The 12,368-nt window shown below is 39.6% G+C and overlaps 1 pseudogene; it reads left to right on the top strand.

Annotated features, from left to right (window-relative positions):
* Window positions 1–11,743, top strand: part of LOC118842532 — a 34,480-nt pseudogene extending 22,737 nt beyond the window's left edge.
* The last annotated feature ends 625 nt before the right edge of the window (window positions 11,744–12,368 follow it).

Genomic DNA, 12,368 nt, shown 5'->3' with positions numbered 1-12,368 from the left:
GTTTGTTTTGATTACCTCCACCCCCATCTGCCCTCCCCTCCATCATCCCCCCACCTTTTATTTTTTTTTTTTATCTTTCTCCCTCTTCTTTCCTGTGGGGTAAGATACCCAACTGAGTATGTATGGTATTCCCCCTCAGGCCAAATCTGATGAGAGCAAGGTTCACTCATTCCCCCCTCACCTGCCCTCTCCCCTCCTCCCATAGAACTGCTTCCTCTCGCCACCTTTATGCGAGATAATCTACCCCATTCTATCTCTCCCTATCTCCCTCTCTCAGTATGTTACTCTCTCATCCCTTAATTTCATTTTATTTCTTTTAGATATCTTCCCTTCATCTTCAACTCACCCTGTGTCTGCTCTCTCTCTTTTACATATATATATATATATATAAACACACACATATATATATACACATACATACACATACATACATATACACATAGATACATACATACATACACATTCACTTATATATATATACATAAACATATATATACATATATATATATATGGATATTCCCTTCAACTACCCTAATACTGAGGTCTCATGAATCATACTCATCATCTTTCCATGTAGGAATGTAAACAAAACAGTTCAACTTTAGTAAGTCCCTTGCAATTTCCGTTTCTTGATTACCTTTTCATGCTTCTCTTGATTCTTGTGTTTGAAAGTCAGATTTTCTATTCAGTTCTGGTCTTTTCACTGAGAAAGCTTGAAAGTCCTCTATTTTATTGAAACTCCATATTTTGCCTTGGAACATGATACTCAGTTTTGCTGGGTAGGTGATTCTAGGTTTTAATCCTAGCTCCATTGACCTCCGGAATATCGCATTCCAAGCCCTTCGATCTCTTAATGTAGAAGCTGCCAGATCTTGGGTTATTCTGATTGGGTTTCCACAATACTCAAATTGTTTCTTTCTGGCTGCTTGCAGTATTTTCTCCTTGATCTGGGAGCTCTGGAATTTGGCAACAATATTCCTAGGAGATTTCTTTTTGGGATCTATTTGAGGAGGTGATCGATGGATTCTTTCAATTTCTATTTTGCCCTGTGGCTCTAGAATATCAGGGCAGTTCTCCTTGATAATTTCCTGAAAGATGGTATCTAGGCTCTTTTTTTGATCATGGCTTTCAGGTAGTCCAATAATTTTTAAATTATCTCTCCTGGATCTATTTTCCAGGTCAGTGGTTTTTCCAAGGAGATATTTCACATTGTCTTCCATTTTTTCATTCCTCTGGTTCTGTTTTATAATATCCTGATTTCTCATAAAGTCACTAGCTTCCACTTGCTCCAATCTAATTTTTAAAGTAGTATTTTCTTCAGTGGTCTTTTGGACCTCCTTTTCCATTTGGCTAATTCTGCCTTTCAAGGCATTCTTCTCCTCATTGGCTTTTTGGAGCTCTTTTGCCATTTGAGTTAGTCTGTTTTTTAAGGTGTTGTTTTCTTCAGTGTATTTTTCAGTATTTTTTTGGGTCTCTTTTAGCAAGTCATTGACTTGTTTTTCATGGTTTTCTCGCATCCTTCTCATTTCTCTTCCCAATTTTTCCTCTACTTCTCTAACTTGCTTTTCCAAATCCTTTTTGAGTTCTTCTATGGCCTGGGGCCAGTTCATGTTTTTCTTGGAGGCTTTGGTTGTAGGCTCTATGACTTTGTTGTCTTCTTTAGGCTGTATGTTTTGGTCTTCTTTGTCACCAAAGAAAGAATCCAAAGTCGGAGACTGAATCTGGGCGCGTTTTCGCTGCCTGGCCATATTCCCAACCAACTAACTTGACCCTTGAGTTTTTTAGTGGGGTATGACTGCTTGTAGACTAACGAGTTCTATGTTCTACATTTGGGGGGGGAGGTGCCAGCTCTGTCAGAGCCACACTCCTCCTTCCCCAAGGACCCCCAGTCCAGACTGGGCTTAGATCTTCAGCAGGTTGTTGCACTCCTGCTCTGATCCGCCACTTAATTCCTCCCACCAGGTGGGCCTGGAGCCGGAAGTAACAACAGCTGTAGCTGCCCCACCTCCGCCGCCCCCGGGGCTGGAAGCCGAACCGTGAACTCCTTCCACTCCCGCAGCTTTTCCCACTAACCTTCTCAGCAGTCTTTGGTGTTTGTGGGTCGAGGGGGTCTGGTAACTGCCGCAGCTCACATATTCAGGGCGCCAGGGCCCCCTCCGCCCGGCTTCTGGTCTGGATCGTCCACGCCGCTCAGGCTGGGCTCTGCACCACTCCGTTCCCAGCTCCCAGCTCCCAGCTCCGAGCTCCGTGTGGGATAGACCTCACCCAGAGACCATCCAGGCTGTCCTGGGCTGGAGCCCTGCTTCCCTCTGCTGTTCTGTGGGTTCTGCCGTTCTAGAATTGGTTCAGAGCCATTTTTTATAGGTTTTTGGAGGGACTCGGGTACGGAGCTCACTCTAGTCCGTGCTTACCAGCCGCCATCTTGGCTCCGCCCTTTCTGTGATTTTTTTAAGTTAGGCAGTGTAGCATTGTGAATGGAGAGTTAGCCGGGATCAGGCAACTTGATTTAAAGTTCTGACCTTAATGTACAGTACTTTTATGGCTGAACAACTCATTTAACTTCAAAATACCTGTAGACAACTCTAAGGATTAGAAGTGAACTGCTGAACAAAACTGGAGGAAACCGTGCAATCATTGCAGACTAAAGTAGTTATAAATTCATGTTATCCAACTTCAATTGGGCTCTTGTGGCCTTATGGCAATCCTGTTATTCCACCATAATTTATATCCTATCTTATTTCCCGCCAAAGCTTTTCCAAACCTTCTCTTTTCAAACCTTACATCCATCTCCCTCGCATTCTCTCAGTCAAGGGCCTGGTGTCAATTTTACTAAGAAAAAAATAAGACCATTTGGCATGAGTCAGCTAGTCAATAAATATTTATTAAGCACCTTCTGTATGCCAGGCCCTGTGCTAAGTACTGGGGATACAAATACAAATTAAAAACAAAGACTGTCTCTACATTCAAGAAGCTCACAATCCAATGAGTGTCCTTTTTCAGGTTCTCTTTATCCTTATAGCATGTGCTCTGTCCCAGCCGCCATGTGCACTGGCAGGTTTGGTCCCCAGAACTTGTTGGCTACCTGTTGCCTCAGATTCTCAGCATAGTCCTGAGTGGTTGAAGGGTGTGTTTTCTAATGCTAGCTCACAAGCCTCCACCAGGATGCTTCCCACCATGATGATCAGTTAATATCACTTAGACTTAATTAACTTTTAGAGAGGGGTATTTACTAAGGCAGTATACTAAGGTTCAAAGCATCACCCCCAAAGTGTGTAATATGCTAACCAACTGTTATATATAAAGTCCAGGGAAAATATTGAGCTTACAGAATATATATGGAAAAGTAGTAACTCACAGCCACTGGTAGTATTTTTGTTGGAATCATCAATCTTCCCTGACTCCCAGTGCAGACATTGCTATCAGCTGTGCTGAGGATTCCCCTCTAGAGCAGATGGGAAGTTAGGAAGACCAAAATTCTCCATATATTCAAAAGCTCACAAGACAAATGTGCTTTTGTCTAGCCTCTTCTCCCTCAAACAGTTCCTACTTGGAAGCAGCTGTCTCTCCAACTAGCCTGATAGTTTTATTCAGGTGCCACAGTCTCACCCACTTAGAACAGAATTCTTGTTACACTTGTATCACAAAGGAGGGTATTCAGGTCTTGTTCATACTTAGTAAGCAGTAAAGACTTTTCCCTCTCACTCAGAACATAGTATCTCATCACTTGCTTTAGGTAAGGTAGGATGATTTGATTTACTCAGTCAGCCTCCACCTTTAGATCTCAAAACCCTGTGACATCATTCCTTTCTTTCTTCTTTTCCCCTACTTTCTGACGGTGAGATGGCCCTTGCCAAGGCTGGCTCCTGTGTATGTGCCTTTGATCCCACCCCCTCCCATTTTCTCCAGTAGATTGCAACCTTAATCATCCCCACTCTTTCATTCTCTAAACGTCAACTTGCCTTCATAAATGCCTAAATTTCCGCCATCCTTAACAAACTTCACTAGACCCTGCCATTCCCTCAAGCTATCATCCTTTATTACTCCTCCCTTTCTCAACCAAATTCCTAGGAAAAAACTTTCTCTACTCAGTTGTCCCCACTTCTCTTCTTACTCATTCCTTAACCCTTTGAAATCTGGCTTCTGACCTCACTCAAATGAAACTGCTCTCTCCAGAGTTACCAGCAATATCTTAAATCGACAAATCTGATGGTCTTTCCTCAGCCCTTCGGCTTCTTGACCTCTCTGCTGCATTTGATACCCTTGACTATCTTATTCTGGGTGCTGTCTTCTCTCTGGTTTTTTGTGACACAACCTGGTTCTCCTGCTTATTTATTTAACTGCTCCATGTCAGTGTCTTTTGTTGGCTCTTCATCTGTATCATACACTCCCAACTGTATATTTCCCAGTAATTTGTTCTGGTTCTTATCTTCTCTCTCTGCACTCCTTCTCTGTAACCTCATCAGCTCCCATAGGTTTAATGATCTCTGTGCAAATGACTCCTAGAACTAAATATCCAATCGCAGTCTCTCTCTGCATTTCCAGTCCCATTTTCCAGAATGTCCCTTAGACATTTCAAATTGGATGTCCTACAGACATCTAAAACTCAACATGTCCAAAACGTAACTCACTATCTTTTCCCAGCCTTCTTCCTGACTTCCTTATATTTGACACAGGCACCACCATCTTTCTCATTATCTGGCTCTACAATTTTGGAATCAACCTCAACTCCTCACTTCCCCTCACCTCACATATCCAATATTGAGTTTTCTAGGATAAATACTTCTGGGTTCATGCATCTTAGTTTTGTATATTGTATTCTAATTTCCTAGATAGTCCTTTTACTTCCTTGGGAAATGGCTATACAGTTCACATACATCGGTTGATATTTTTGTCTATTGACCAGTACTTTTTCTTTGTCATTACAGTGCTGGATCTAAGAGGGTTGAATTTTGGAATCTTCACCTTTGTGGTTCTGTTTCTATTCGATAGATTGTCTTCTATTTGTATGTAAGCTTGTTTTTTTCAGGAAAGCTTTCTTTGATGATTTCCCAAAACACTGTGCTTGAGTTCTTTGGTTTTTCAAATTTTTCTGATATATGAGTAATCCTGAAGTTACTGTCTTTACTAACACTTTTTGGTTGGCTTTCTTCATCTCTTTATTCATTTTCTTTTGTGGTTAATTTTTATTTTCAGCATTTCTTCTCTTCAAGGTTTCTTTTTTGTTTGACTGTCTTAATTTTTTTTAAATCAGTGGCTCCCTGTAAATCCTCAACTTATCATCTTTCATCTTGACTGGAAAGCCTTCATTTAGACTGACTACTACTCTCTATCCCCTTACCAATTTAAATTTATGTTACCTTTTAATCATGTTTTACACTTTTATTCCGAAGACACATTCTCCTTGATTGAGAAAATAAAATAGGAGGTATCTGTAAACATCTCACCCTTTGCCCAAGCAACATGAAATCACTTGTGGAGTTTAACGTGTATAAGATATTTTGATAGCCTGATAGAAAGTACTGTATTTTTCTTCTATCTCAATATTTAACATGCTGTAGTAGAAGCAATTCCCTTTTCTTCACTTATTTTAACACTTTTAGTTAACCAGTACCAAAATTTAGATTAAATAAAATTAATGACAACATACAACATCTGTAGCTGCAGTAAGCAATTAAAAATGGACTGATTGACTTATAATGTCTTTTTTTTAATTTTATTTTTTTATTTAATATTTTTAGTTTTCAGCATTGATTTCCACAAGATTTTGAATTACAAATTTTCTCCCTGTTTCTACCCTCCCCCCCACTCCAAGATGGCATATATTCTGATTGCCCCATTCCCCAGTCAGCCCTCCCTTCTGTCATCCCACTTCTCCCCATCCCCTTTCTCCTTACTTTCTTGTAGGGCAAGATAGATTTCTGTGCCCCATTGCTTGTATATCTTACTCCCCAGTTGCATGTAAAAACAGCTTTTTTTTGAACATCTGCTTTTAAAACTTTGAGTTCCAAATTATCTCCCCTCTTCCCTCCTCACCTACCTTCCCTAAGAAGGCAAGCAATTCAACATAGGCCACATGTGTATCATTATGCAAAACCCTTCCACAATACTCATGTTGTGAAAGACTAACTATATTTTGCTCCCTCCTATCCTGTCCCCCTTTATTCAATTTTCTCCCTTGACGCTGTCCCTTTTTGAAAGTATTTCCTTTTGATTACCTCCTCCCCCATCTGCCCTCCTTCTATTGTCCCCCCTTTTTTATCCCCTTCCTACTTCTTTCCTGTGGGCTAAGATACCCAATTGAGTGTGTATGTTATTCCCTCCTCAAGTCAAATCTGATGAGAGCAAGATTCATTCATTCCCCCTCACCTGCCCCCTCTTCCCTTCCAACACAACTGCTTTTTCTTGCCACTTTCATGCGAGATAATTTACCCCATTCTATCTCTCCATTTTTCCCTCTCTCAATATATTTCTGTCTCATCCTTTAATTTGATTTTATTTTTTTTAGATATCATCTATGTATATTCCCTTCATCTACCCTAATACTGAGGACTCATGAATTACACATATCATCTTTCTATGTAGGAATGTAAACAAAACAGTTCAACTTTAGTAAGTCCCTTATAATTTCTCTTTCTTGTTTACCTTTTCATGCTTCTTTTGATTCTTGTGTTGGAAAGTCAAATTTTCTATTTAGCTCTAGTCTTTTCACTGAGAAAGCTTGAAAGTCCTCTATATTATTGAAAGTCCATATTTTGCCTTGGAGCATTATACTCAGTTTTGCTGGGTAGGTGATTCTTGGTTTTAATCCTAGCTCTTTTGACCTCCAGAATATCATATTCCAAGCCCTTTGATCCCTTAATGTGGAAGCTGCTAGATCTTGTGTTATCCTGATTGTGTTTCCACAACATTAAAATTGTTTCTTTCTGGCTGCTTGCAGTATTTTCTCCTTGACCTGGGAGCTCTGGAATTTGGCAGCAATATTGCTAGGAGTTTTCTTTTGGGGATCTTTTTGAGGAGGCGATTGGTGGATTCTTTCAATTTCTATTTTACTCTCTGATTCTAGAATATCAGGCCAGTTTTGCTTGATAATTTCTTGAAAGATGATGTCTAGGTTCTTTTTTGATAATGGTTTTCAGGTAGTCCAATAATTTTTAAATTGTCTCTCCTGGATCTATTTTCCAGGTCAGTGGTTTTTCCAATGAGATACTTCACATTGTCTTCCATTTTTTCATTCCTTTGGTTCTGTTTTATAACATCTTGATTTCTCATCAAGTCACTAGCTTCCAATGTAATTTGTAAGGTGGTATTTTCTTCAGTGGTCTTTTGGACCTCCTTTTCCATTTGGGTAATTCTGCCTTTCAAAGAATTCTTCTCCTCATTGGCTTTTTGGAGCTCTTTTGCCATTTGGGTGAGTCTATTTTTTAAGGTGTTATTTTCTTCAGTATTTTTTTGGGTCTCCTTTAGCCATTCATTGACTTGTTTTTCAAGGTTGTCTTGCATCACTCTCATTTTTCTTCCCAATTTTTCCTCTACTTCTCTAACTTGCTTTTCCAAATCCTTTTTGAGCTCTTCCATGGCCTGAGACCAATTCATGTTTTTCTTGGAGGCTTTTGACGTAGGCTCTTTGACTTTGTTGGCTTCTTCTGGCTTTATGCTTTGCTCTTCTTTGTCACCAAAGAAAGATTCCAGAATCTGAGTCTGAATCTGAAATCGTTTTTGCTGCCTGTTCATATTTCCAGCCATCTACTTGACCCTTGAGTTTTTCATTGGGTTATGACTGCTTGTAGAGTATAGAGTACTTTGTCCCAAGCTCGAGGGGCTGAGCTGTTGTTTTCAGAGCTATTTCTACATAGCAAGCTCTGCCACAGCAGTGCCCCTCCTCTCCCAAGAGCTGCCAACCTGGACTGTGACTCAGATCCAAGCAAGCGCTGCACTCCCGCTCTAATCCACTGCTTAATTTCTCCCACCAGGTGGGCCTGGGGCTGGAAGCAACTGCAGCTGGAGCTCTAGAAGCAGCCTCAGAGCTGCATCACCTCTGCCACCTCCGGGGCAGTGGCCCAACCTTGAACTCCTTTCACTCTGTCCCAGTAGCTTTTCCCACTAACTTGCTCTGGTGTCTTTGGTGTTTGTGGGTTGAGAGATCTGGTAACTGCCACAGCTCACTGGTTCAGGGTGCTATGGCCTGTTCTGCCTGGCTCCCTGTCTGGTTGGTCCAGGTGCAGCCCACGCTGGGCTCTGCTCCATTCCGCTCCCAATTCCATGCAATAGACCTTACCCAGTAACCATCTAGGCTGTCCTGGGCTGGAGCCCTGCTTCCCTCTGCTATTTCGTGGGTTCTGCAGTTCTAGAATTTGTTCAGAGCCATTTTTATAGGTGTTTGGAGGGACCTGGGGGAGAGCTTTAGGCAATTCCCTGCTTTCCAGCTGCCGTCTTGGCTCCACCCCTTATAATGTCTTTTTAAAAAGCCAGCTTCAATTAAAAGAAATAATAGCTTACTGAGTAATTTCATAGTTTATGCTATTTAGTTCATATAAATAAAAAAGTGCTTTGTACTATGAAACATTTATCTTCTGAATTTAGAGTCCTTGACTAAGAATGTATGCTCGCTTATGTGACCTGTGAAGATATTCATAGCCTTCAGGCCTTCCACGAGCAGATTGTTATTGCAGTCAAAGCTCCAGAAGAAACCAAATTGAATGTTCCACCTCCCAAAGAAGTAAGTATCCATTTACATTTGTTTATAACTTTACTGTTAAAAAATATTAGCATATAAGAGAAATCGCAGCACATTCTCTAGTCTAAATGGGTTTCTGGCACTGTGTCATCTTTCACTTAAGAAATATGTTTACGGAAGACCTTAACTGATTGCCCACATATGCCCACCAGCTAAGTAAATTAAACTCATTTTAAAAGTACTATAACATAAAAATCTGAACCTAGGAAAGATGCATCATTATTAGTTCACTTTTTCAGGCTTTCTCTGAGTATTGATTATTATGCTGTGTTCTTATTTCCCTAGAAAGTAATTCATTCCATAGGGTCATCACATGATACAACCAGGTTATAAATTGGTCTTTTCCTCTTGTTTGTTTTAAAATTTTCAAACTGAGTAAAAGAAAGGTATTCTTCTCTGATTCTTTATTGTGAGGTAAAGGTGATCCTAGATTGTCAGAGATTACACACAAGCCCTGGCAGGTCTTATCACGCTTTCAACTATAGACTCAGGTATGTACTGTACATCTATCATATGAAAATCAGCCTTGCTAAATGTGGATTGATTGATCGCTGGAGGACTGGCCGCAGGATGATTCATTCTCTAGCCACAGCGGTGGAGACTGTCTGTTGAGTCATAAAGGGGTTATGATCTGTGTAAGAAGAGAAAGTATAGCACACCAGTGAAATCATGAGTCTTTGAAGTCAGTTAGAGAGATGGCCTGTCCAGGTGAATGGCCCAAAGTGCCTTAATCTCCTGAAGATTGTATCATTTTATTGTATTTTATTTTTTACTGGACCTCTGGTTTTATTTTTGTAAGGAACTTTTTCTGCCAAGTGCAGATCAGCATCTTCTCACACTTCAGAGTTTTAGAGAGCTTCCTGGGGCACAGAGAGATTAAATCTTTTGTCATCATTCATACAGCTTTTGTGTGTCAGAAGTGGGACTTGAACCCTGATCATCCTATGCTATCTCTCATAACATTTTATAATGTCACAAAATCCTATCTCCCATTTCTTTAGCACTTTTATCAAAGCACTTTCCTCCTTAAGAAAAGCATTTTATTTACAACAACCTTATGAAGTAGGTGATGTCATACTCATTTAATTTTAATTAATTTTATTTTGTTTTTGAGACTGGGTTTCCCTATCTCACTCAGGCTGGAAATGTAGCGGCCACTCAAGGGCTTGATTCCATTGCAGACCAGCATGGAAGCTTTGATTTGCTCCTTTTTGACCTGGGCTACACTCAGGGGCCCACCATCTTGGTGCCAAACTTATTTGAGACACCCAATTATCTCTGGCCCTACTGCACCTCAGAATTCCCAAGTCCAAGCAATCCATCTGCCTCAGGCTCCCTAAATAGCAAGAATTAACAGGTGTTTGCCAACATGTCTGGCCATACTCATTATAATAATAATAATATCACTTTATGTTTTAAGTAGTGCCTTTTAGTTTTCAAAGCAACAGTGTTATCAAATCAATTATCTCATGTAATAATTATCCTCACATTTTTTTAGTACTTTGATGTTTAGAAAGCACTTTCCTCACAAACTGGAGAGATAAGCAGGGAAGGCCTTGTCATCCCCATTTTAATAATAACGTACTTCCATAGTGCTTTGCCATTTCCAAAGCAAGAATACTATTATATTGTTTCATGTCATAATTATCAACTTTCATGATTATATAAGGCTTTAAGATTTAGTGAATACTTTACAACCCTACAAGGTAGAGAGGGCTGCTGTTTTCATCTCCATTTTAATAGCTTACGTTCATGAAATCTGTCTACATTTATCAGTGCTAATGATAACATTTATTTTTTGTACATTTATGTATGCATATTTTTATAGTGTACTTATCAGTTCTACTGATCACCTGAGGGTTATTCAGGGCAAGTAAACTTTTACCATAGTTAGACTGGCTGCAATTCCTTTCAACATGAATAGCTACCCTTCCATCTCATACCCTGACTAATATACTAACTTAGCTGTAATTTGTATATAAAACAGCTAGTTATTTTTCAGCCTACATTCAGTTTTTCTCATAAAATCGAGCATCTAATACAATGGAAAGAATTAAAATAAAAACACTTGTGAAGATTTCCTACAAAGATTGTTTGTCTTAGTGAATGGAATAAATATGGTTAATGGAACCCTCATCCATGCTTGTATTTTATGTATCTTTTGATAGGACTCTATAACGGTACATATTAAAAGCACAAAAGGACCCATTGATGTGTTTTTGTGTGAAATGAAGCAAGATGGCACAATTGACAACTTGTATGAAGACATGGAATCTTAATTTTCCAAAAGCAAGTGTAAAGTACACATCAATAAAGGTAAATAGAAGAAAAATTGTTATGATTAGGAAGGAATAAGTAACCTTACACACCAATTAGATTCAGAATATCCCAAGGTTGTTGACTTTATATAAATTTATATATTTTATATATATATATATATATTACCAGCAGGATTTATAACCTTATATTTATATATTTATAACCTTACAAATAAAGAAGGAATGTTAACTTATACACACACTCTTTTTTACCAGTTCCAGAGGTAAAATGAATGAAACCCACTTTTGCATTCTGAAAACATGGTATTGTGGAATGAATACTAGACAGAGACCTGAACTCTTATTCTGATTCTACTACTAAATAGCTGTGTATCCCATCCACCTTTAAAGTAAATGTGAGAAGGAAGGAAGGTGAAGAACATGTCTTGTTCACCTTGCTGATAGGACACAGGAAGCTCAAGATGATAGGCTGAGATTCAGGGGGATGGATACTTGTTGGAGGAGCCACACTCTCTCATAGTAACAAAAAAAAAGTCACTTGTAAGCCCAAGTCAGCCCTTTCTCTCTTCTTTGCCCATTTGGACTTCTTTCTCATCTTCAGAAAACATACCAGCTTTATAGTAGAGCAGACATAGGCTCTTGAGGGTAATCTGGTTCCCTCTCCCTAGGAACAGTTAATGGTGACTTGAGACAGAATCACATGGTGATCTTCATGTGCTTACCCAATTGACCTTAGAAGGGACTCCCTCTCCCACAAGTTCTTGGGTATTTTCTGCCTTTCTGTTATCTTTTTTTGAGCATCTCAGGAACTAGAGACCTAACTGATAGTGGATTTCCCCATCCCAAGACATGGTAATATCTGTTGTGGTGAGAGAGTTCCTGAGGAAGCACATGGCCAAGGTAGACATGTTCATGTTCACTTGGTCTAAAGAGTAGTTCATGAACACTTGTTTGTCACTTCTAATTCCTGTGGGGAGAAGGGTAAATTTTTAATTCCCTAGGCACTGGTATCTAGCCATCTAGCCAAGAAGGGTAGCATCAGCTTTGGGAGTGGTTGCACAGATAACCCCAAATTCAAGAATTCCCAAGATCAGGAGTTTAGAGATTGCATCTCTTTAAGAAAGGGGGTGTCCATTTTTTTGTTTACTTTGCTTCTGATGCATCATGCTTTTTGGAGAAAGAAGAGTATCATTTGTATAATTCCTACGTAGTCTCCTATTTGGAGAATAAAATCACTAAGTTACTCAGGAAGTATAGGTCCACGAGAAGGGGATTGCTTGTTTAACATCCCCCAAATGAAGTGCTGTGGATTATTAATATCCTCAGGACTGTTATTACACACGAGCTCCATCATA

This window comes from Trichosurus vulpecula, chromosome 3 (assembly GCF_011100635.1).
Source record: "Trichosurus vulpecula isolate mTriVul1 chromosome 3, mTriVul1.pri, whole genome shotgun sequence".
Lineage (NCBI taxonomy): Eukaryota > Metazoa > Chordata > Mammalia > Diprotodontia > Phalangeridae > Trichosurus > Trichosurus vulpecula.
Note: the sequence above shows the minus strand (reverse complement) of the source record. Positions and strands in the feature narration are given on the sequence as shown.